This window comes from Benincasa hispida, chromosome 3 (assembly GCF_027475165.1).
Source record: "Benincasa hispida cultivar pf3 chromosome 3, pf3_genome.v1.1, whole genome shotgun sequence".
NCBI lineage: Eukaryota > Viridiplantae > Streptophyta > Magnoliopsida > Cucurbitales > Cucurbitaceae > Benincasa > Benincasa hispida.
Genome location: NC_143480.1, coordinates 42,655,247 through 42,682,662, shown reverse-complemented (window position 1 = coordinate 42,682,662; position 27,416 = coordinate 42,655,247). Strand labels below are relative to the sequence as shown.

The following is a 27,416-nucleotide window of genomic DNA, read 5'->3' as shown; positions in this document are numbered from 1 at the left end:
TTGAAATAAGGTTCAACAATATCATACTCTAAAATACCACTATTCCACTGTCTGAACATGGTGAAGAACCCTTTTACTCAAGCCCTGCTATGATAGCCTAGACTAGAGTGAGAGCCCTTTTGCTCAATCACCTATCAACTTGAGTTGAGAGAGAACCATTTGGCTCGATTTCATCAATGTTAATAACATGAGTCATACGTGCACGCATAGTTGAATTGGGTCATGACCACCTTACCATACATTTAGTATCAAGGATCCCTAGCATAATTGAAATCAGGGTACTTACCATTCCCATGGTACCAATATTGGAGTAGGGCTTGTACAAGGTACAAAGCTTTTAAACATTGAAAAGACATAAACAGAATACACATTTGGAATGATCTTATTTCATGGTTTCATATCATCGCACAGTACCTTGTAAGACATGGAGTATACTTATAAAATTTTCTTGATAAACCTTCATCATGCTATAACGTAGGCATTAACACACTGAAAATGCATGCTAAGTTCATAAATAACTTCATCACTTGAAAATATGGATCATGCGATCAACACTCATTTAAAGTTAGCGTCAAATAAATCATGATGTACAAACTTCATATACATTGCCTATGCGTTGAAAATCATCCATGAAAATTGTCATTGAAAGCATTTATTAAAATTTGTCACTCATGGTCTTGAGCTACTTATCCAAAAGGTCTATAAGTCTCATATAATTGCATCTGCCATGTAACAAGAAGAGGTCCCTTGATTAGTATCATTAACTCCCTTTTGAGCTTAACATAGCATTTAATTTTTCATTATCGCACACATAAATATTATCGCATCATGATTGAGTTTATCGTATTCATTTATACTTAACCACTTTACCTTCTTCTTGACTAAAGACTGGCTACCCTCTCTATTGAGTGCTCAATATTTGCAAAGACACACTTCTGTGCCTATGTGTCAATCAACCTCCACGTGTCGTACTTCACACCTATTTGTGTTGTCGCATACCTTGGAAAGCCAGCTGCCTGCTTACTCTTTGTATGCAGCTGCCTGTTTATTCATCCATGACATCATTTCAGATTTCACACGTCTTCATATCAACTGAGTGGCCCAACATTGCATTTTTCCATGGCAGTCTTTCCTGCCAACTTCTAAACTTCATGGCCGTTGATTATCCTGCGACCATCCTAACATTCTGCCTTAGCATCCCCTTTGGAGTGCTTGTCTAAGCAACTTAGCTATTTGCATGCAGTCTATATTAGCCTTCTCCAGCTTAGGTGATGTTGATCACATACTTTTTTCACCATCCTCGGCTAAACTCAATAGCTAACTTAACTTCCTTCATGACCTTCCACATACTTCATGGACTATACTTTGGCATAATTTCCCTTCCTTAAATACTTGGCCGCATAGCATTTTGGAAGGGTTGGCTGCATACATGGACATGACTTGTCACGTGGACCTTTCGTTTTCTTTCTAAGTGTTAATCCCTCTCACTCACCCAAGAGCTCAACATTTAACACTTAGAATATTTTTTGCCTTCAAAGTATCCGAGAGCTTACATTCTAGAGGTTCTTCTAGGATCCTTGCAACCACTCACAAAGAAAGCTAGCTTAGATCGAATTTAGAATCTATGATGGTCACTCTTAGATCCTAAGACAACTCACTCCAGAATTAGCTTGATCAAGACTAATCCAATGAATTGATTTAAACATCAAATCTAAAGAGAGATTTGAAAGAAAAAGACAATACTAAAGGGTTAAATAAGCATAAGCTTTTTTTTACTATAGATAATCTGAGTTTTGAAGAACATTACAAGTCATTTTATAGGCCAAATGGTCGTGGATAGTGTTGTACTGGTACCAGCATGCAGTGGAAGCGAATAGGATTCATAAGCACTCTAATTGATTAATTTTGGCAGAAATAGAAACATGTTTAAAAAGAGTATAAAGGGTTTTAAGAACATACCTTTGCCGAACCGTTGAAATCTTTATTTCCAGCTGCTAAATCCTCCAAATCTTTGTGTAGACCACCACAAGATCTTCCCTACTATTCTCATGGTGCTCTAGATTGAGTTGTGGGACTCAAAATAAGCTGGAATCAAAGGGAATTTTGGAGAAAGCTCACTGAATCACCCATATGAAGAACATCTTCTTCTACACGAATTTTTCAGAAAAAATTCAATCGGCTGCTCAACCTTAACTTCACTCCAATCTCTTCAATATATTGTAGAATATCATGCAAAAAAATTTACTGTATGGATGCAGCTCATGCTTGGAGTTATTGAAGCTTGAAGGTGGTGGATTTCTAGTGAGCTAGTAGAAGATGAAGATGGAAAAACCCATTTTTCCTTTTTTTGTGTAATTTTCTATTTCCAAAATCCAAAATTGATTTTAAAATCATATTTTATTTCTAAAATCAAAATTTATTAATTTTACAAATTAATTTCATAAATTAATTTTCTAATAAAATTAATAAATAATTATTTAAACAATTTAAATAATTCTAATTAATTTATATCCAATATTAAATTAATTTTTACACAAATTCATCTTCATTATTTAAATCATATTTAAATATATTTTCTCCAATTTCGTTTGATTCTAATTTGAACGTTTCAAATTAACTTATCACGCTACTCTAGAGTTAATCTATTTCTGAGCTAGTAGAGGGACCTCGTGGACCTACCGATCATGGGCTCCAACGATTCGAGATTAATTGGCTAAACTCATTAGACCGATCTAACCCCTATTTGTTAACTAATGGGTCACTTCACTAAAGCTCATAGTTGAACTCCCCTCACTGTAGATATATTATGTCCATTCGATATAACCATGATTAGTAAGTTAACCCTTCATAGGTTGTTCACAATGACAGCTGGGTCAAATCTCTGTTTTACCCCCGAAATTACCTCTTGTTCATTAAGTCCCCATTGATCCCCTAATGAACAATTGTTTTATGATCCAATCACAAAACCGAGTCCCTTTCATGCCAATGAGAGGGCGAGACCCCTTGTTCAAGACCCAAAATTAGCACTTAAGGGAAAACCTCTCTACTATCCCTAAAAGTAGGTAGGAGTGAATTCCCTTTTGCACCCTATGTCCCCAGCTATCTATCCGGTCTTACCCCTGAAATGAGAGTCTTATTGAGCCGGCGCTATTGAGCCAACCCTCACCTATGCAAATCTAAGTGTAATTATAAATAAACAGAAGTTCATAGTTAGCTCAAGATTAAGGTCAAGTTACCTAGGTCATCGCTTTGAAATAGCCAGTCTTAAATAGTAAACAACGTATAAAGTAAGAGTGACTCATTTCGTGGTCCGATCTTGTACAAACCTTGCACAAGGACACCCCTACTTCTCATGTCCAACATGAACGAATTAGGTTCACTTCGTTTATAGCATTTTACAACTCCTTGTAACAACTACAGAGTAGGCCATATCCAATAGTGTTACCAGAATAAGGTACCCAACCTTATTCATATAGTATAGGTCATTTTACTATTTACTCGAACCTGATTCACCTTTATGTCTCCACATAAAGTTCAAGTACTCATTCAATAGCCAAGGGACTTTTAGATTTATTGGATTTCTATTCAAGCAATAAATCTATTCAATAACACCTTTATTGAATTTTTTCAGAATAAATTCCATTGTTTACAAACCACGAGTTTTAGGACATAAAACCCAACAGATAGACCAAGAAACTCAAAAGTCATTCAAATATAATTAATTGCAAATTGTAGAAAATAACACCTAGAAACTTGAAACTTAATTGCATACTAAATTATAAGTCAAAATGCAAAACTAGGAATGTAGAAAGTCTTCAAATTGCCTTAAATATCTCCTTTAGAAGGCGGCAAAGTAGATATGCATGTTTGACAAGTTTGACATCACATTTCCCCATGCAGTGCACACTTGACAGCATTTTCTTCACAAAATCTGCACACTTTTTTTTACCCCCATGTCATCTTCCAAACTATAAGACTTTTCCCATTCCATCTTCATGCTATTCTCTTATTGACTCATTGAACTAATATTATATAAAACTTTTGTCTCAAAATTATTTGTCGATTCTTGTGAATTTGCCAGTTTTTGAAGATGTAGTGTGAATGTCTCTTGAATCTTCTTTGCCTTGCTTCTTGTAATTAGTCCTTTAGGTGAAGGAAATCGGAACTCGAGATTTCCATGAGTAGCGGAACAAGACTATTCCAAGTTACAATCATAAATCAAAATACATTTACAGTCGACTTCCATACAAGCAGTTATGCAAATAATACAGAAATTACAACATGACAATCTCAAATGTATAGAAGAAAACTAAACGCACATATGCAGAAGCGTCTCCACGCTCCGTTGCATGACCGTTCGAACAACAGCAACCACGAACACTCGATCTACACAACCGCAACACCGCAACGAACACCGCACGAACACTTCGCACTCGTCCTTAACAATATCCTCGATCACGAACTCCTCCACAACACGAACGACCTCCACAACACCACGAACGACCTTCAGAAAACCTCGACGATGTCAAGTTGAGTCTGACACAACCAACAAGGCGACCTTGGTATTCTCGGTGTGAGAATCTAGAGGGTGGTCTTTGTTCGGACTTGGTATGAGGCAGACAAACGAAAGAAACAACGATCACGTACACGACTGGGCAAGTGGGAGATGGCTGAGACCTATCGTATAGGTCGATGCCCAATCGTTTAGATAAAGCTATATGGTCGTCTAACAAAAGCTATGCAATCGTTTAGTTTATCGTTTAGCTCGGTCTGTCGCGTACAGACTCTACACGATCGTTTACCTTAGGCCAGCGATCGTCTAGCAAAGCTATGTGATCGTTTAGTAAAAACTGCACGATTGTTTAGCTCGCACCTGCACGATCATTTAGCTCGCCCAACCATCATTTAGTAAATCTGTATTTACTTGACGACACGTGAGTTTCTTTTTCGTCGGAGAGAAAACTCAAAATTCTTTTCAAACTTTTGTAAAAACTTCTTTTTGAAAAAAAGGAACCACTTTTCTTTTAAACTCACAGTTACCATGATTCAATAACCACTTACTACTTTGGTTATTTAAAAAAAAAAAGTATTAATCCAATAATTAATATTATTATAAATATAAATGATAACCAACTTATCATACTATATTTATAACCTATAGTTTTAATATTTCATCTCATGAAACATATAAACCATAGTTCTTTTCCTTTTCCATGGTACTTAATGTAAATCTCATTTACATCAATCCTCCAGTAGATGTATCTTATACATCATACCGATTATATCATATATAATCAAAATACCTCTTGTCAATTTGAACATTTCAAATCAACACCAAGAACTGATCCTTAACAGAATCCAAGCTACCAAGGGGACCTCATGGACCTGTAGCTTCGAAGCTATAACTGACTAAACTCTTTAGTCACGGGATCCACTATCCGTTAACTGCCAGACACTCCACTAAAGACCGATAGCTTATGAAGCACAGATACTTCATGTGAGGCAAAGAATCAGTATCAGACACATATCGGATACCGATACTTCCAGATACTTCCAGATACATATCTGACACGCGATTTGACGTATCTATACTTTCAGATACTTTCTAGATACGTATCTGACACGCGATTTGACATATCTATTTCTATGCGTACTTTTTTTTAAAGAAAAAAAGACAAGTAACTCATATAATCTTTCCCAATCTAAAATTAGGCAATCTATTTAAAAAGCCCACTACTCGAGTTCAAAACTAAAAGAAAAAATAAATAAATAACAAACCAAACTCTAAACTAGAATCATCTAATCTCAATCTTCACATTTGAGTTCCCACAAAGTCCACCAAAATATAAACCATTTGAATATCTTCAACAATAAGTTATTCGTTTATCTTCATACTTCTTTCTATAATATTCTTATTCTTTCTTTTTTTCAATATGAGTCACTTTTCTATTGCATTTTATTAACTATTGTATTTCAACATCTTAGATGTTGCTTTTTTTGTATTGCATTTCAATGTTTGTATTCTATTTTGTGCTATTGTTATTAACTTGTATGCTAAATTTATTTATATCCTAGATTTTTTTAAAGAAAAAAAATGTATTTTCAACGTATTAGTATCCTCATTTTTTAGAAATATATATATTAAAAAAAATGACGCATCCTTAGACGTATCCGTATCTTAGTCTTTTAGAAATTGACGAATCGCCATATCCGATTGTATCCATATCGTGTACCATATCTGTGTCTGTGCTTCATAGCCAATAGCTGAACTCTCCTCACTACAGATATATTATGTGTCCATCTTAACCAATCAGCAGTGCGACAACCCTTCACAGATTGCTCGTAAGTACAACTGGACCAATAATCGTTATCCCCCTGTAGTTACATCTGTCTCCTTAAGCACCAATGATCCCTCTAATGAACATAAATCATAGTCCTACCATGACTGAGTCTTCTCTTCCAAAGAGAGAAGTTGTAACCACTATGTTCAAGCCCCAAAATCAGCCCTTAAGGGAGCAATCTCTCTACTTATTCCTGCTTTGGGAAAGGAGTGAATTCCATCTTGTGGATTGAGTTCCCAGCTCCCAGATCGAACAAGTCCCTAAAAAAGTAGGCATGTTGAGTTGGCAATCTGGTCACTCCCACCCATACTAATCAAAGGATCGTCCTCAAAGGCAAGAGTTCACAAAACACTCAGGATTGAGGTCATGTCACCTATGGTCGTTTAGGTGAGATGCAAGTCTCTAGTATCAATGACATTATATACAAAGTCTAGTCATCTCGTGGTCCAGGTCTTATACAAACTCTTTGTTTAGGACACCCCCGCTCCACGTCTTCACACGAATGGTCAAGATCTACCATCTATAATAGTTTACAATACTTGCAAACCTCTACAAAGCGGGCCGTATCCGTAGTGTCACTAGGATCAGGTATCCCACCTTAATCCTTATACTACAGACCGATTTAGGTTATCACTTAAGGCATGATCCACTTATATATCACATATACATGCTTAAGTTCACATAAGATAACCAAGGAGCTTTGTTTATTGGATGTGAGTAAATGTCAGAATTAAATAACACTTATTTTATTCATTGAACAATGCGTATGTTTACAAAACAACAAAACTCTAGGAGAATTAGGACACCAATCCCAATATTAGGTACATGCAATGGTTCAATGGTTGAATTCACATCATTCCCCCTTTCTTTAAAAGGATTTGTCAAGGTATTCATTCCCTACATCAAAAGGAGTCAAATCAACCACATTGAAAGTACAACTTACGTTGTACTCACCTCGAAGATCCAATTTGTAGGCATTGTCATTGATCCACTCTATCACTTGAAATGGACCATCTCTTCTTGATTGAAGTTTAGACATCCTTTGATCTGGAAACCTTTCCTTTCATAGATGGACCCAAACCCAATCACCGGGTTTAAAAATCATTTTCTTTCTTCCTTGGTTCTTGCTATTGACAAGCTTTTGATTCTTCTTTTCAATCCTTTCTTTGACTTCTTTATGCAAAATTTTTATATATTCTGCCTTTGAAACAGCTGTATCACTAGTAACATATTAGGTGGCAAGGGTGACAAATCTAAAGGAGTCAATGGATTAAAGCCATACACAACCTCAAAAGGTGAACAATGAGTGGTGCTATGTACTGCTCTATTGTAAGCAAACTCTACAAAAGGTAGAGTATCCTCCCAAGACTTGAGATTTTTAGACATTAGTGATCTAAGCAAAGTCCCCAATGTTCTATTAACCACCTCAGTTTGCCCATCGGTTTGTGGGTGACAAGTTGTTGAAAACAAAAGCTTAGTTCCTAATTTACCCCACAAAACTTTCCAAAAATGACTTAAAAATTTTGCATCTCTATCACTGACAATGGTCTTAGGAATTCCATGCAATCTAACCACTTCCCTAAAGAAAAGATTAGCTATGTTAGTGGCATCATCTGTTTTATTACATGGTATGAAATGTGCCATTATACTAAACCTATCAACTACCACAAAAATACTATCATGATGTCTCTTAGTCTTTGGTAGTCCTAAAACCAAATCCATGCTAATGACAACCCAAGGTTCACTAGAAACATCTAAAGGTATGTAAAGACCATGTGGTTGTGTCTTAGACTTAGCCTCCTTACATTTGAAACATTGTTTGCACACTTTATTCACATCCTTTCTCATTTTCAACCAATAAAAATGTTCAATCAAAATGTTATATGTTTTAAATTCCCCAAAATGCCCCATTAATCCTTCCCCCATGAGCTTCCTTCACAACCAACTCTCGAATGGAACACTTAGGAATACAAAGTTTTCCTTTCCTAAAAAGCATTTCATCAAACACAATATAATCATGCACGTTTTTCCCTTCTAAACATTGAATATACACATCATGAAATTCAGATGTCTCTACTTTGTACAAATCAATCATGTGTTTAAAACCAAGAATTTTTGCACCAAGGGAAGAAAACAATGCATACCTTCTTGATAATGCATCAACCACTACATTATCCTTGCCTTTCTTGTAATGAATGACATATGAAAATGTCTCAATGAACTCTACCCATTTAGCATGCCTCTTGTTCAACTTTGTTTCTCTTTTGAGGTGCTTCAAGCTTTCATGATCCGTGTGGATGACAAACTCTTTTGGCCACAAGTAATGTTGCCAAACTTGCAAAGCCCTTACAAGTGCATGTAATTCCTTATCATATGTGGGGTAGCTAAGTTATGCTCCATTTAACTTCTCACTAAAGAACATGATTGGCCTCTTTTCTTGCATCAAAACAACTCCAATCCCTATCCCACTTGCATCACATTCAATTTCAAAAGATTGGTCAAAGTTAGGTAAAGCAAGACAAGGTGCATTAGTTAATTTATCTTTCAATTCATTGAATGCATTTTCTTGCTTTTCTTTCCATTCAAATTTCACATTCTTTTTAACAAGTTCATTCAATAGTGAGGCTATGCTCCTAAAATCCTCAATAAACCTCCTATAAAAACTAGCCAAACCATGAAAAGATCTCACCTCGATTTCATTGGTGGGTGTTGGCCACTCTCGAATAGCCTTGACCTTTTCTTCATCAACTTTCACCTCATCCTTCCCAAGAATGAATCCTAAGAAATTGACTTGGTCTAGACAAAAACTACGCTTTTTGAAATTGGCATAAAGCTTTTCTTCTCTAAGTTTAAGCAAAATTGTCTTGACATGCAAAATATGTTCATTCAAATTTTTAGAGTAAATAAGAATATCATCAAAGTATACCACAACAAATTTTCATGTATTCTCTCAAAACATGATTCATTAGCCTCATAGAAGTACTTGGTGCATTAGTAAGGCCAAATGGCATAACAAACCACTCATAAAGACGAAATTTTGTTTTGAAAGCCGTTTTCCATTCATCTCCCACATGCATTCGAATTTGGTGGTAGCCACTTTTAAGATCAATTTTTGAAAACAAGTTTGAACCATGTAATTCATCTAGCATTCATCCAATCTAGGAATAGGATGTCGATATTTTACCGTTATTTTGTTGATGGCTTGAAAATCAACACACGTCCTCCATGTTCCATCTTTCTTGGGTACTAAAATGACTGGAACCGAATAAGGACTCATGCTTTCTCGAATATAACCTTTATCCATGAGTTCTTCCACTTGCCTTTGAATTCCCTTGGCCTCAATTGGATTGGTCCTATAGGCCGCCATATTTGGAAGCGTTGCCTCGGGTATGAAGTCAATTTTGTGATCAATTCCTCTTAAAGGAGGTAGACCGTAGGTCCATCTTCATGTGGAAACATGTCTTTAAATTTCTGCAAAAGAGATTTAAAAGCACTAGGCAAACCATCATTAGAGTTAGGTTCAGTTACTAAACATATTCATTTGCACATAAGTACAAAGTTTGGTGCTTCAAATGAAAACACATTCCTCTCTTCCCCCTTTCTCATAACTAAACTCACACTCTTTCTTTTTTCCTCAAAATCACTCTTTTTTCTCTCTTGGTTTTCACTCACCTTTTGCCCCCCACTTTTTTTTTTCCGCTCTTCTTCTTTAACTTACTTTCTTCTCTCCTCTCTTGATCCTCAAATTCTTTTCTTTTCTTTTCTAATTTCACTTGATCGCATTGTACTTCATATGGAGATAATGGAAACAAAGTAAACTTCTTCCCATTCAAAGTAAGTGTGTACTTGTTCAACAAACAATCATATGTGACTTCTCTATCATATTGCCAAGGTCGGCCCAATAACATATCACTCGCATGCATAGGTATTACATCGCAAAGAACCTCATCCTTATATCTTTCCAAAGTAAAAGAAATAAGAACTTGGGAGTTTACCTTCAATTCTCTTTTGTTTGTTAACCGTTGAAGTTTATATGGTTTTGGATGTAGATGAGTAGTGAGTTGGAGTCATTTTATAAAAAAACTACTTATTACATTTGTACAACTTTCACTATCAATCACCAAGCTACATGGGGTTCCTTCAATCAAGCACCTTGTGTGAAATAAGTTCTCCCTTTGACCTTCAACTTCTCCTCCTTGATCTGCAAATTAAGTACTCTTCTTGCAACTAAGGATATGGAGTTACCTTCTTCAATGTACTCATCATCAAAGGCTTCGGATTCGTCCTCAAGGCTACCACCTTGTTCATCACTTTCATCTTCTGAATCAATAATTCCATTTCTTATGACCATGACTTTTTTATTGACACAATCTTGCTCATGTGCCCAAATCCTTTGCACTTCCAACATTGAATGGAACTAGATTTATCTCTTTCCTCCTTTGAAGCTTCATTCTTTTTAGTATAGGTGCTCCCGGTGTCCACTCTTTTAAGGCCACAAACTTCCCTTTTGCTTCACCCTTATTCACAAAACCATCCTTGTTCCAGATATTAAAATTTGAAAAGGTATTAACTTTAGAATTATACCTCTTGGAATGTTCCTTTTATTCTCTCAATTGTTCTTAAATTTTGATTGCATAATAATACATATCTTCTAAGTATAGTTGTGGATATCTATCAACGATATGAGCAATTTGTCGATTTAAACCTCCAAGGAATCTAAACATGGTGTCTTCTTCTTCTTCTTGAATATTTGCTCTTTCCATCAAAGTGATGGAAAAGTAGGCATGGGCAGCGGAATTGAGGATCAATTTTACTCTAATTACATAAATTAAACATACAACCTTAAATTAGTTAATAAGGGTTTTTTAGAAACATTACCTTTGAAGCTCCCGAAACTCGTCTATCTCCACTCGAACACGAACTGAACAATCACTAGAGCTGACCTACTATCCTCTGGACTCAGAACCGGGTTGTGGGACCTGATGGATGAAAAACCCAAGAGAGAGAAAGAGATGGAAATAGAAGAAGGTATTTTGGGTTGGGTTTGAGTTTTTTTAGCCCAATTTTAGAAAACTATTTTGGCAAAAATTTCAAAAGTTTTTAATCCAAAATAACAAGCTCATATTTATAGAAAAGGGCCATGCTAAATTGCATGATAACTATGAAAGTATAACGCTCATCGAAGGCTGCACTAGTCCTAAAAGAATATAGTGGGGAGGTGCCACCTCTGAAAGAGAGAAAACGAGATGGAAAAGAAGATTCAAGACAGCAAACTGAACGAAGAACATTGAACAACTAGTTCAAATAGACTCTCACACCATAGAACAGAGAGCCAAACCAACCAACTCATAAACAAACCTTAGAACAATGCAGTCATCAGAAAAGAAAATAAGGAAGCCCTATCCCACAGGCAAACAAAGGATATCTATCATTTCTATCTTTTCTTAGAGAAAGGGAACTCCAAAGAAGGGAAGGGTGTCCCTATAACAGATACAAATGATTTCTCCTCGGTGTTCCAAGCTCCGATGGACCAAATAACATAGATGACATGGAAAGATCGGAAGAAGTGTTAAGTGTCGCCTTCGGCTCTCGGTCTTGAGGGACACTTCGTTTCCGTATATGTATTATGTGTTTCACCCGACCACGAAGCTCTTTCCAAGAGTGCACCTTTCCCATTTCGTCAGCCGACGAGATCCCCCTTGGTCCTCAATAAACAAGGGAAGTAGCACTAAGAACAACGGAGGAACGCATAGAAGATAGGTGTATACCTCTGTACATAGCATCTGGTAAGGACGTTATGTACCACAACTATCATACGACACCTCTCCAGAGCCCCGACCAGTCTTGACTGAAAAGCTTTCAGACCCCTGTGTGAGCAAGTTATACTAGCAACTTGCTGTGTCATGTCCGTTTTCGTTACACATATGATATGGTACCTTTTGAGACTGAGATCTCTTTTGCTACTGGTACAATCACCTCTCACGAGGTTGAAGCAGAGCCAAAATCTGTCCCACTAACCTGGCCAATCTCTCGGGTGAAATGTCTGAGGTGACATGTGCATTCCGAAATATTTCCATCATTTGTTCTCGGTGGAGCTCTGAAGTTAAAAGAAGACCTAAGATCTAAATTTGGACAGGGACTTTGCTAAGCTGTTCGGCCACATTCTATTCCGATTGCCTTGAGAAAAGCAGAAGTATTTGCCTTCCCTTTTCCTTTCTCTCTTCTCCGTATCTTTTTTCTTAATTCCAAGGGACTTTATCCAGATTGTAGACGAAAGGTGGTTGGTAAGGGATAATGAGTGGTTATGGTACAGGCAGGGTGAGGTTGAGTCGGGATTTTCATAAAAACTTGATTTTGGGGTCAAGGGAATCGGACCCCAGCTTCACCCGAAGCATGCTACGGAACGAGCCTTGTCTACGAAGCAAGTTCAGTCAGCGCATAAATCGTCTGCGAGTGTAATTGACTAGTAGTACCATTAGCCTAAACGCTTCGTATCCTTCGCGGCCGCCAATAGTTCTAATTCCTTCGCTATTGGAACTATGACTCCCGCTCCGTAAACTACGCTGGCAGCCTCCTGGGTCTCGTCTCAAGCTGTGGTATAAACGGAGGCTTAGTTAATAGGATGTGTCCTTTAACTTGGAAGATTGGAAAACCTTGGTCGTCTTTCGGACTTTAGTTAGCATCGAGCCGGAATAATAGGAAAGAAAAGAGTTTCAATAGCTTATTTATTTATTTTTATATTATTAATTTACTTTGTTTTTTTTCTAATCATTTCTAATAGCATTTTCAAATTTCTCATTTTTTATATATCGAAATGGACGATTCCATCGTTTATAGTCGAAAAGAATAGTCACAAGAGGTTTTTCAAACCAGAAGAGAGATTTTTCTTTTTTTTTTTATCTATTTCTAACTTCAAATTTTCTTTATTTCCATCCGGAGGGTAAGAAGTTTCATAAACTGGTCTTTTTATATTTTGATAGCGTGTCCTTTTAAAGTGGAATTCATTCTTTGTTTTTTCCTTTCCATTCACTCGGATCTCTTTCGTTTCATCGATTTTGTCCGGATCCTCCTTTTCTTCCGAAAAAAGGGAAGGAGAAGTATCTTCTTCGGTGGATCTCTCTTGTTCCTGTTTAGTCCCCTTTGTTTCGTAAGTGGTTTCTATTTCTACATCTATTTCTTCCTCGCTTTCCCCCCTTTCCTTTGTTTCCTCCGTTTCTGAGGTTTCTTTCAATTTCTTAGTAACAATGGGTGACGATATTCTGCCTAAATAGTAGACACAGGAAATAAATAAGAGAATCATTTTTGTACTTGCTGTTTTATTTTCAAATTATTTCTGAAATGAAATCAAAGAAAATACTAAATATTAGTATGAATTATCTTATCCCATTCGAAAGGATATCATCCCATAATTATCTATGACTGTTTCTGTCTCTAGCACGACCACTTGATGAAATGGGGAGGGAAGTGGGACAAATGGTCGAGACTATTGGAAAGATTCCTCTTTGGATAATTGTTTGCCCCTACTTGCTGCATCAAAAACTAAATCACAAGCTTCTGATAAAAAACGAGTAGTTCTAGTAAGATTTCTCATATGAATACCTTTACGTTTTGCAGAGATATAAGGTGCCATTCTAGGATTTCATGATTCATAAAAGTTGTTACAGAATAAAATCAATTTAATGTTCCGTTCAATCTATCTGTACTCCGTAGTTAATTAAATAGTTGCTATTTCTCTTCAATTGTTTGTGACTCATTCCTTCGGTATCAGTCCTTCATTCTATATATGCTATTTCAATGAATCTGTATCAGTTCATAGACCGGTAACACTTAAGCTTGAGTTCATTCACTAGAGGGTAAGAGAAAATCAGAATATCCTTTCCCTTATTAGATTCGGATTCGACAGATACTTTTTACAAGCACAAGGGCTATAGCTCAGTTGGTAGAGCACCTCGTTTACACGTGCGCCAATGTTTTTCAGAGAAGTACATCATGTAATAAAAAAAGTTGATCTTATTGAGATGATTTATAACTTTAACATGTTCTAATTTAAACATGAAATAATTTCATTCTTATAGCTGCTTTATCTGCCTGAAGTCGTGTAAACCAGAAATGAATTAACAAATATGACGCAAGACCTACTCCTTCCCATCCCAAGAATAATTGAAGAGAGTTATCTCCAGTCACCAGCATTGGCATAAAAAAAGTAAAAATGGATAAATAACACATAAATCGAGGGGTAAGCTGACACTAGGATTGTGAGAATCTACTGTGTGTAAAAGGACTAACTTCATAAAAACCCAACACCTAGAATCCACTATCTAAGTGGGCTTAATGTCTCCATTATAAGCTAAACCTAGCCCACTATTTTGTTAGTGGAATTATCTAACAAAAGTTTGGATTTTCCCACTAACTTTAGTCAAAGGGCAAAATAGTCATTTGGTCAAAGTCAAACTTTGATCGAAAAGTCAACATTTTGGCTTTTTATAATTTTTTCCGTGTTGACTAATTTTGACCTCCCGAGCATGAATCTGCATTCATTTTCTCAAAATTCAAATCACATTTGAATATAAGGTCGGTCAAAATTTGGCTTTTCAAAGTCAAAAGTCAACTCTTTGACTTTTTACATCTTTGACCATTTCCATTATTTTCGAGCTTCCGAATATGTACGTATTCATATTCTTGATATGTAAATCACATTTAAATATTAAAGTTGTTTCTCTCTCTTCACCTAATTCGAACAATTCAAATTATTCTATCATACTGTTCTAAGTATATTCCATATGAGTTAGTAGGGGAACCTAATGGACCTATAGATCATGGGCTTCAACGATCCGAGATTAGCTGGCTAAACTCTTTAGATGGAGCTAATCAACATTCGTTAACTCACGGGTCATTCTACTATAGTCCCGTAGTTGCACTCCTCTCATTATAGATATATTTGTGTCCATATGATATAACCATGATTAGTAAGCTAATCCTTCACAGGTTGTTCGTATTCTTGGCTGGGTCATAAAAACCGTTTTCCCCCCGAGACTATATCTTATTCCTTAAGTTCCACTGATCCTCTAATGAACAATTGGTTTAAGGTCCAACCTATAAACCGAACCCCTCTTGGGCCAATGAGAGGGTGGGGTCCCTTATTCAAGACCTAGATTCAGTACTAAAGGGAACAACCTATCTACTACCCTTAAACGGGTAGGAGTGAATTCTGTCTTGCACCTTATGTTCCCAGCTATCCACCTAATCTTACCCCTAAAATGGGGGGCTTATTGGGCCAGCGATAATGAACTGCCCTCACCTATGCAAATCTAAGGATAATTCCGAGTGAACAGGAGTTCATAGTTAGTTAAGGATTAAGATTAAGTTACTTAGGTCATCAATTAACGAAATAGTCAGTTTTATACATTAAACGACATTTAGAACGTAAAAAATGACTATTTCATGGTTCAGTCTTATGTAAACTCTTTACATAGGATACCCTCATTTTCATGTCTCCACATGAATGGTTTACAATCACATCGTTTGTACTAACTACAAAATGGGCCACATCCATAGTGTCCCTAGAATAAGGCGCCCAACCTTATTCACATACTATAGACCATTTTGACTATATATTTGAACTTGATCCACATTTATGTCACTACATAAAGTTCAAACTTAAACTTAATAGCCTCAGAACCTTAGTTTACTGGATTCATGAATATAGAATTTAAATTTACTAAAGATTTTCAATAACAGCTTTATTGAACAAGAATATGATATTACAAACTACGAGTTTTAGGACATAAAATCCAACACAAAGTTTCCATCTCTTGATAATATTCAACTATACTTTTTGTTCCCTGCCTTAAAACTTGCAATTTAGTTCTCAAATCTCTTTCATAACATTTTGGAACATACCTCTTTCTCATAGCTTTTTTAAGTTCTTCTCAAGTTTCAATGGGATCCTTCTCTTTTCTCCTTCTCTTGGATCTGAGATGTTGATACCAATTTTCTGCATGGTTAATGAATTCGGCAATGACAAGTCTCATCTTCTTATTCTCACTCAATGTGTTGTAATCAAACACATGTTCTATTTTCCTTTCCCATTCTAAGTATGTCTCTACATCCGACATTCCACAAAATGGTGGAATTTTGAGCTTGACTCTACTATCTCTATCTTCATGGATTCTTTCTCCTTGTCTAGAGTGCATATTATTTCTACCTTTTCCTCTCATGTTTCCTCTTCCTCCAATTTTTCTTTCTTATTCAACTAAGTCAATTACTCCCTCATCTTCTTGTAAGACTCTTTGTTGTTGTGCCCTCATTTCTTGCCTATCTTTCCTCATCATTTCCATCATGCCTTGAATGGCTTGAAGAATAGCCATATTAGTATCTTGTACTTGTGGTACTCCTTCACCCTGTGATGTTTTAAAGTTAGTAATAAAAGGGCCTCACCACACTTCTCACCAATTTCACTCAAGAACACTCGTGTTTATCACTCAACGGTAGGCTTTTGGTACTAGGTCAAAGATGTAAGGGTTGGCTTATATTTTTGGTGCAATCTCACTAAAAGTTTGATAAAAACCAATTCAAAATGATCAACTCTCACAAACTAAGACTAGAGTAACTAAACTTAGTCTAAAAATAAAACAAATATGGATTTTTTTTTCCAAATGAATGATAAGAAACTTTCATGTGCTTTGTCTTTGATTTCTTTGCTTCTTCTTCTTCTTCTTTTTTTTGCTACTGTTTTTTTCTTGCTGACTTTTTTTCCTTACTGACTTTTTTTTTCTTTATGATCCAAGAGCTGATTTGAAGAAGTTTTCAAGACAAGTTGTAATATGTCTTGTTACAAGATGTAAGCAATTGCTTTAGAGAAAAAATTGAAATAAAGTAAAGATAACACCTCTAAAATCAGCCAAGAACGATGAACAAATTCTCTGATACCAAATGATAAGCGCCCGCAATGCTGGTTGGATGCAAAGCTAGAGGTCCTTCTAGGATCCTTGCAACCACTCACAAAGAAAGCTAGCTTAGATCAAACTTAGAATCTATGATGGTCACTCTTAGATCATAAGACAACCCACTCCATAATTAGCTTGATCAAAACTAATCCAATGAATTGATTTAAACATCAAATCTAAAGTGAGATTTGAAAGAAAAAGACAACACCAAAGGGTTGAATAAGCACAAGCTTTTTTACTATGGATAATCTGAGTTTTGAAGAACATTACAAGCCATTTTATAGGCCAAATAGTTGTGGATAGACCAAGAAACTCAAAAGTCATTCAAATACAATTAATTGCAAATTGTAGAAAATAACAGCTAGAAACTTGAAACTTAATTGCATACTAAATTATAAGTCAAAATGCAAAACTAGGAATGTAGAAAGTCTTAAAATTGCCTTAAATATCTCCTCTAGAAGGCGGCAAAGTAGATATGCATGTTTGAAAAAGTTTGACATCACATTTCCCCATGTCGTGCACACTTGACAACATTTTCTTTACAAAATCTGCACACTTTTTTTGACCACCGTGTCATCTTTCAAACTATAGGACTTTTCCGTTGCCATCTTCATGTCATTCTCTTTTTGACTCATTGAACTAACATTATATAAAACTTTGGTCTCAAAATTATTTGTCAGTTCTTGTGAATTTGCCAGTTTTTGAAGATGTAGTGTGAACGTCTTTTGAATCTTCTTTGCCTTGCTTCTTGTAATTGGTACTTTAGGTACATGTAATGGTTCAATGGTTGAATTCACATCACATGGACCTTCCGTTTTCCTTCTAAGTGTTAATCCCTATCACTCACCAAAGAGCTCAACATTTAACACTTAGAATATTTTTTGCCCTCAAAGTACCCGAGAGTTTACATTCTCACACTTAGATAATTTCTCCTTTCCTCTGTCTTGCCTCACACCCAAACTTCCCCTTTTTACCAAGTGTTAGCTATTCCCTTCGCCCACCCAAGAGTCATCTTTCAACACTTAGAAATTTTCTTTTCCCTTAACATTACATACATGCTCTTACACCTTCATAATTATCATAACATAAACTTACGATGGCATTAAACACATAATTAAGAGGACTTAAGCACAATTAACTAGTAAATCAAGTTTAGGGGTTTGCACGCACCACCCACCCACATTGTCGTCATGCTTCTCAATGTTCCACAGGGCATCAACGTTCAATTTTTATTCATTACAACGAGGGGGGCACCACAAAACAAGACTCAAAAAGCTCTCCACCTAGACGAACTGCACCACAAACTTCCATGTGAGGGCCATTTCATTGACACACAAATCAATCTTTCTATGTAAATGCTCCATTGACGTATTTCCCCCCATAGATTTTAATACGTCTCGGTAGCTCCGAAGACACCACATAATTGTAAAGGCCTTGTCACTATTGAGGATGATGCCCTAAACTCTTGTTGGGTTCTGTAGTTTGCAAACACTATATGGAACAAACGTTTGTGATGTAATAATATATGATATTTTCTTCAATATTGTCTATGAAACATGGGATGTTTTATTTGTTTTACCTTAAACCAATAAACTAAGATCCCTTGTTGTCGTAGTAACTTAAGCATTTATGTGGAGACATACAGGTGGATCATACCTTAAGTGATAATCAAAATGGTTTGTAGTATATGGATATATAAGGGAAACCTTATCCTGGTGACCCTACAGATGTAGCCCACTTTGTAGAATAGTTACAAGTGTTGTGACTTGCTACAGATGGTCTGATCCTGATCATTCATGTGGAGACATGCAAGCGGGGGTGTTCTATACAAAGGAGTTTGTATAAGACCAGATCACGAAATGTTATAGTCTCGTTATATAACATCGTTCATGATAAAGACTTCATTTCACTAGGATGACCATAGGTAACATGACCTTAATCCTGAGTGAGTTGGGAACTCCTGTCTTTGAGGGCGGTCCATTGATTTACATGGGGCGAGTGGCCAAATTGCCGACTCAAACCTACCACTTTGGAGATTCGTCTGATTTGGGAGCTGAGAACTCAGCAACATAAGATAGAATTCACTCCTTCCCCAAAGTAGAGGTAAGTAGATAGATTGCTCCATTAAGGGCTGATTCCGGGGCTTGAACGATATGGCGCCACACACTTTCTCATGGCCCGAGAGGTGTCCACACATAGTAGGACTATGTTGTATTGTTCATTAGAGGGATCACTGGTACTTAAGGAGTTAGATGTAACTACAGGGGAAAAATGGTAAATTGACCCAACTGTACTTACGAGCACCTGTGAATGGTTATCGTACTGTTGATTGATTATATCCAATGGACACAAAAATATATTTGTGGTGAGAAGGGTGCAGCTGTCGGTCTTTAGTGGAATGTCTGGCAGTTAACGAATGGTGGATCTTGTGGCTAAAGAGTTTAGTCAGCTATTCACGTACCGTTGGAGCTTCAAGCTACATGTCCATAAGGTCCCCTTGGTAGCTCAATAGATTCAAGTTGAGAATCAGTTTTTGGGTCAGTTTGAAGTGTTCAAATTGACAAGATGGAGTTTAATTATATATGATATGATTAAACTGGTCGATTATATATGATATAGTTGACATGATGTATAAGATACATTAATTGGAGGAAAATGATATAAATATGATTTATATCTAGTGGAGGAGAAAAGGTCTATGGTGTCACACCCCCTCCCAGATTACCCTCTTAACCTAGAAGAAGATGTGATGATAGCAGTTACTAGCCCTATCGCCAACATTTCCACCTTTACCTTTTTACTTCACTCCTGAAGTGCCAACCTGATAAACATTATTAACTTATGTAATTAGCTCACATCTAGAAAGTTCTACATAATTATGATCACATACTTAACAACCATGACATAATATCTACAGACAAAATATTTATAATTGGGCCTAAACTTTACTAATAAAACCCTGATTCCCTCAAAACATGTGTACATCAATATAGAACATTGACCTAAATTCTTTAAACTAGCCGAGCCTTTCAGTGGCAAGCAGTAGCAAGATCAGCCTTGAGAAATTCGACCGCTACCTAGGAAAGAAAAACATAGGAAACTATGAGTTAGTTGCCCAGTGAGTGACTATAAAAATCATATTATGCCATGCTTCACATTATTATAAAACATGTAAACATACTGGGAAACATTTCAAGCAACTTCCTTGAAAACATAAACATGGTCTTAACATCAAGCTTCTGAGAAGAGAACTCATTAAACATCAATAAACATCGTTAAACATCATTAAACCTTAGTTGAGAATGAGCATACATCGCTCTAGCTCCCAACGTCTGTATTCGGCCAAGAGACCCATACTTTGGCATCTCATTTAGAACTTCCTATGTGCACGTGGAGTTTACTAAGTACCGTCAACACCTTAAGAACTCTTACCCAGATACCTTCTCCGAGTCCTTCTGTACCAGGCTCTTCTCTAGAATCAAATCAAGCTTTAAAAGTAAAACATTTACATTAAGAATCATTCAATCATAGCAACTTAGCTTTTGTAATGAATTAACGTATAAACTTGGCATGTGATAAAACATATACATGCTGGAGAAGAAATTCTATGCAATTCATAAAAACTTGATTCTTGAAAACGTATAAACTTATCATCAAACATTATTGAAATCACATGGTCTTCTATGCATAAACATTGAAAACATTAAGTTATTTTAGTCATTCATAACTCGTCTGGGCTCTTAACGGTATGTAGGCTTCTCCTAGCTTCTCTTGGCCTGATACGACATAATTCCTTGTTAGATTCCTTAGAATTCCCATCAAGATACTTCAAATAGTTTGTTTACTAGCGAAACCTTCATCAACAAGATCATTAATACTAATGAGATTGTCATCATGAGCGAGGCCTTCCTCACGAGCGAGATCCTCATGAGCAAGATCAAGCATCACACTAGCGATACTTCATCATTAGCGAGACTTACCAACACTAGCGAGATTTAGTCCAAAAATTCAGTGAGATTCTTCTCCTGAGCGAGATTCAGCATAAAAACTAGCGAGATTATCATCCTGAGCGAGATTTCCACAATTCTTGTCTCGCTCTTGCTCCCTCGGTGAGTTGCTCAGCTGCTTGTTTATACACTGAATTCCTATTTCAACTTCAAAAATTCATAACTCAAAATTCAGAACTATTTTCAGGAAACTTTCTTCTACACTTAAAATTTCAGCCCTAAATTACTTGTGGTTTGGCCTGGAGCTTCCAATCTTCACCACTTGCCTTAATTAATCTGAGAACCTGGCCCTTCTGCAAATTCCTTCACTTTTCGACCTTTTTCCTATGAGATATTTCTCCGACAACCCAACCACAAAAACTAGACTCTCCCAGCTTTCAAATGGCACCAATCCCACTTAATTCGCTCGAGTCATTTGCCAAAATCGAGCTTCTGAAGTTCATCTTTTTTTTTTTATGCTTCCGGCTGCCTCCCATGTATGAATATCAACCACCACCTCACCCAGTAATGATTAAGTACATTTCAGCTAGAATTAATTAATTAATCTTTTCTCTCTCTTTCTTTTTCTTCATAAATTCCCTGTATTAAACCATAATTTCTCTTATCATTTAATTAACATAATATCCTTATGGCTACACATACTTATATAGAAAACGTAGAATTCGAGGTTTACAATTACCTCCCCCTAAAAGAAATTTCGTCCTTGAAATTTACCTGAAATATCATTTGAAAAGTTGAGGATATCTCCTTTTCATTTGCTCTTCGGGTTCCCAGGTTGCTTCCTCAATTCCATGGTTACGCCATAATACCTTTACCAAAGGTATCGTCTTATTTTTTAGCACTTGGTCTTTTCTATCTAAAATCTCGATAGGCTCTTCTTCGTATGATAAATATTCCTTGAGCTGTAATGGTTGTGCTGCTAGTTTGTGCGTAGGATCAGGCACATACTTCTTTAACATTGAACACATCATGAATACGGGTTAGCTCTGAAGGTAACTACAATCTATAAGCTGCTGGGCCAACTCGTTCCACAATCTCATATGGTTGGATGTATCGTGGACTTATCTTCCATTTCCTTTCAAACCGAAGAATTCCTTTCCATGGGGACAATCAAAGAAATACGTGATCTCTGACTTCAAATTCTAGTTATCTTCTTTGCTTATCCGTATAACTTTTCTGTCTATCGTGAGCTGCCTTAAGGTTATCTCTGATAAGTTTCACATTCTCAATTGTCTGTTAAACCAATTCTGGACCCAATAATTTCCGTTCTCCAACTTCGTTCCAACATACCAGGGTCTTGCAAGGTCGGCTGTACAATGCTTCATAAGGAGCCATTCCGATACTTGAATGATAACTATTGTTGTATGCAAATTCGACCAATGGTAATTTATATCCCAACTTCCTTTGAACTGTAACATGCATGCTCTTAACATATCTTCCAGCGTTTGTATAGTTCTTTCCGACTGTCCATTTGTTTATGGATGAAAAGCCGTACTGAAATGCAATTTAGTGCCCATAGCCTTCTGCAGACTAGGTCAGAATTTCGAAGTAAACCTCGAGTCTCGATCCGACACTATCGACACTGGGGCTCCATATTGACTGATTATCTTATCTGCATAAATCTTAGCTATACGATCCAATGTAAAAATAACTTTTACTAGTATAAACTTGGCCGTCTTGGTCAATCTATCAACTATCACCCAAATTCCATCATATCCTGAGGGCGTCCTAGGCAATCCAAAAAGAAAGTCCATCGTCATATGCTCCCACTTCCACTCAGGAAATCCTGTTGGTCTCTACCTCTCAGGTTTCACCTGTTGATAGACTAAAGATCGATTTACATATTCTGTTATGTCTCTATTCATTCCAAGCCACTAGTATGATTTCTTTAAGGTTCTATACATCTTGGTGCTTCCTGGATGCATAGCGTAAGTAGAACTGTGCGCCTCTTCTAGAATGGCTTGCTTAAGCTGCAACTTGTTAGGCACACTCAGTCTTCCTTCCTTTTCTAGTACACCATCTGTTCTCAATTGAAAGTCAGTTCTGATTCCCTTACTTACATTATCTGCAATCTTTTGAAGATCATGATCTTTCAACTGATCCTACTTAAGGTCTTCTATTAAAGTAGGTCTTACCTGAAATGTAGCTATCAATCCTCTTGACTGTCCTACTGATAAGGCAGTTCTAGAATTTCTAAACTCCTGGAGTAACATCCCTCTCGCTGTTCCAATAATTGCTCTGGATCCTAAGGATTTCCTGCTTGGTGCATTGACTACAACATTCGCCTTATCAAGGTGGTACTCGATTGAGTAGTCATAGTTTTTGATTAGCTCAAGCCACCTTCTATGTCTTAGGTTTAAATCTTTTTGATAAAAAATATACTTCAGGCTCTTATAATCTGTGAATATTTTGCAACGCTCTCCAAACAAATAATGTCTCCACAACTTTAGAGCTAATACAACTGCCGTTAGCTCTAGATCATGCGTAGGATAATTACTCTCGTGCTTCTTAAGCTGACGAGATGCATATGCAATCACTTTCCCATCCTGCATCAACACACATCCCAGTCCCTGTCGGGATGTATCACAATAAATCTCAAATTCCTTACATGGAGTAGGCAAGGTAAGCACTGGTGCTGATACTAATATCTGTTTCAGCTCCTAAAAACTATGCTCACACTCCGACGACTGCTCAAACTTCACGCCTTTCTTGGTCAGGTTTGTCAAAGGAAGAGCTATCTTAGAAAAACCCTCCACAAATCTTCTATAATAACCTGCCAAACTCAGGAAACTGCGTACCTCTGATACAGTTATGGGTCGTTCCCAGTTAACTATCGCTTCTGTCTTCTGGGGATCTACATTGATACCATCTGCTGAAACAATATGCCCAAGGAATACAACCCGATCTAACCAGAAATCACATTTGCTGAACTTAGCATACAACTGTCTGTCTCGCAGCGTCTGCAATACTATCCTCAGGTGGGTCATATGATCCTCCCTACTGTTAGAATATACTAATATATCATCAATAAATACGATCACGAACTGGTCCAAATAAGAATGAAATATCCTGTTCATCAAATCCATGAATACCACAGGGGCATTCGTCAATCCAAATGGCATTACTAGGAACTAGTAATGTCCATATCTTGTTCTAAATGCGGTTTTAGGAATGTCAGCCTCCTTCACCTTCAACTGATGATAACTCGATCTCAGGTCTATCTTTGAGAACACCCTAGCTCCTCTTAGCCGATTGAATAAATCATCAGTGTATGGTAGCAGATATTTACTCCTAATCGTTACTTTATTCAATTGCCTATAGTCGATACACAATCTAAGTGTACCGTCTTTCTTCCTTACGAATAACACCAGAGCTCCCAAGGGCGATACACTAAGTGAATGTATCCCTTGTCAATTAATTCCTGCAGTTGAACCTTTAACTCCTTTAACTCAGCTGGCACCATTCTGTACGGTGCCTGTGATATAGGAGTTGTTCCTGGAATTAAATCAATAGTGAACTCCACTTCTCTATCGGGTGGTAATCTTGATAATTTCTCAGGGAATACATCTGGAAACTCATTTACCACTGGAACATCTTCTGGTTTCAGCTTCTTCCCCTGAGCAACCACAACATGAGCCAAGTAGGCTCTACCTCCCTTGCTCAGCAGCTTCTTAGCTTTCACTGTTGATATCAAACTTCCTACAGTTAATCTTTTGCTTCCTATCAGGATTACGTCCTAACTATTTAATTTATTGAACACTACCTCTTTCTTGTAGCAATCCACTGAGGCACGATATTTACTTGGGAAATCCATTCCTAGGATGGCATCAAACTCTAACAAATCTAAAGGAAGCAAATCAACATAAAAATCCTGACCATTGATCAGTACCTCACAATGTTTATAACATTCCCCTACTATTATCACGTCTCCCATAGGGGTAGAGATATAACTCTTCAGACATAGGCTCAAACAACCTATCTATACTAGATGCAAACATGCTGGATATAAATGAATGTTTGGCACCAGGGTCAAATAAAACATAAGTAGACTGTCTACATAACATCACATTACCGGTCACAACATCTAGAGACTCTGCTGCCTCCTGGTATGTCACGACATACACTTGCCCCTACTACTGAGGTCAACCTATGGCACCCTTTTTCTTGGCATCACTTGATTCTTCACCTCGATTTTTAGCGCCCTTCGGTTGGTTAACTGCCTAAGAAGTTATCTACTGCGCTATTGGGTCTTCCTTGTTCACCTGGGGATAATATCTCTTGAAATGTCCTACTTGACCTCATTGGAAACATGCCCCTCTTCCACTATAGCACACTCCAAGATGCCTCTTTCCACAACTAGGGCACATCGGTTTCCTGTTTGTACTGGGTACAGACTCACCAGCCAGTGGCATCTCTGGTCGGTTAACTACACTAGCCATGAGTCTCTATTTCCTCTTTCTAGATCCCTGCCAACTCATATCCCTAAATCGACTTCCATTAAATTGACCTGCAATAGGGGGTCGAGATCCCCTATCTCTCGGCCCTATTACAGTCTCACCACCTTTTTGTAACTGTTCATCATCTGCTAAACTTCGCTCTACTCGTATCGCCGTTTCTACTAACTTGTTAAAGTCTAACCAATTAGCTGTAGATGTCACCGGAGCTCTAATCTTTTTCCTCAATCCTTGCTCAAACTTCCTACGTCTATCTCTTTCCTCAAGAATAATCAGCAAAGCATACTATGATAATTCTGTAAATTTCTTCTCGTACTCTGCCACTGTCATCGTTCCCCATGTCAGTCTAAGGAACACATCTCTTTTTACGTCTTGGAACGAGCTAGGGTAATACTTGTCTTCAAAGGCCTTCCTGAACTCAAGCCATAACATCACATCCGTACTAATTCATCTGGCGGATACTACCTTCCACCATTTCCCTACTTCTTTCTACGGTAGGAATGTGGCTAATCCTACCTTCCTATCTTTTGGGCAGCCCATAACATTAAAACATTTTTCAATTACATCTAGCCATACCTTGGCTTCAGCTGGGTCTGCTGTACCCTCGAATGTCATAGCTCCTAGGGCTTTAAGCCTCTCAATGCTATACTTCTTCTCTAGGTCGACCCGTACTAAGCCTATACTGGCTGCCAACCTCTGCGCTATTTTGTTAAAAACTATATCTTCTAGTTGAGGATCTACCCTCGCCTGGGGAGTACTAGACTCTCCCTCAAACGTCATTTCCTGACTCCCTGGATCTATTACCTTCCTCTTTCTTCCTGGTGGGTTCTTTCTAGCCTCAGGGCCTCTAGCGGCAGGATTCGTATTCTTGTCTCCTATCTGCTTGCTCTGTCTGCCACTTTGCCTCGGCATTTCCACCTATTAAAATGTACACATGTTAGGGACTCACACTTTAGGGACTTAGACTTATGCATGAACTCTCCCTCTCATTCTCAAAATCTTATGCTTTGATACCAACTTGTCACACCCCCTCCCAGATTACCCTCTTAACCTGGAAGAAGATGTGACAATAGTAGTTACTAGCCCTATCGCCAGCCTTTCCACCTTTACCTTTTTACTTCACCCCTGAAGTGCCAACCTGATAAACATGATTAACTTATGCAATTAGTTCACATCCGGAAAGCTCTACATAATTTTAGATGATCACATGTTTAACAACCACGACACAATATCTACAGACAAAATATTTACAGTTGGGCCCAAACTTTACTAACAAAACCCTGATTCCCTCAAAACATGTGTACATAAATATAGAACATTAACCTAAATTCTTTAAACTAGTCGGGCTTTTTGATAACGGGCAGAAATGCACGTTATCATAGTGCTAAGTTATTAAACAATGTTGGATTGCGTTGATAAAATATGTTAAATTGTGTCCATTAAGCATAAATTCTATAATATTGCGGTCGCATGCGTTCAACGCATTAGAACTATTGTTTTTTGTATTTTTGTGCAGAATATGCATTAATGCAATGCAAGATTGCGATCATAGGAAATTATCGGTCGAGTGCAACTTCATCGCAAGACTTTGTGTTGATCGTGCTCGCAAACATTCGCCAGAGAAGGATCGCTGCAATTTGGTCAGCGCAACATGGTGGGCGCATCTGG

The 27,416-nt window shown here is 37.2% G+C and overlaps 1 pseudogene; it reads right to left on the bottom strand.

The window, feature by feature from the left end:
- Window positions 1–7,209: 7,209 nt before the first annotated feature.
- Window positions 7,210–26,660, bottom strand: LOC150037285 (uncharacterized; annotated as a pseudogene).
- Between the last annotated feature and the right edge of the window lie 756 nt (window positions 26,661–27,416).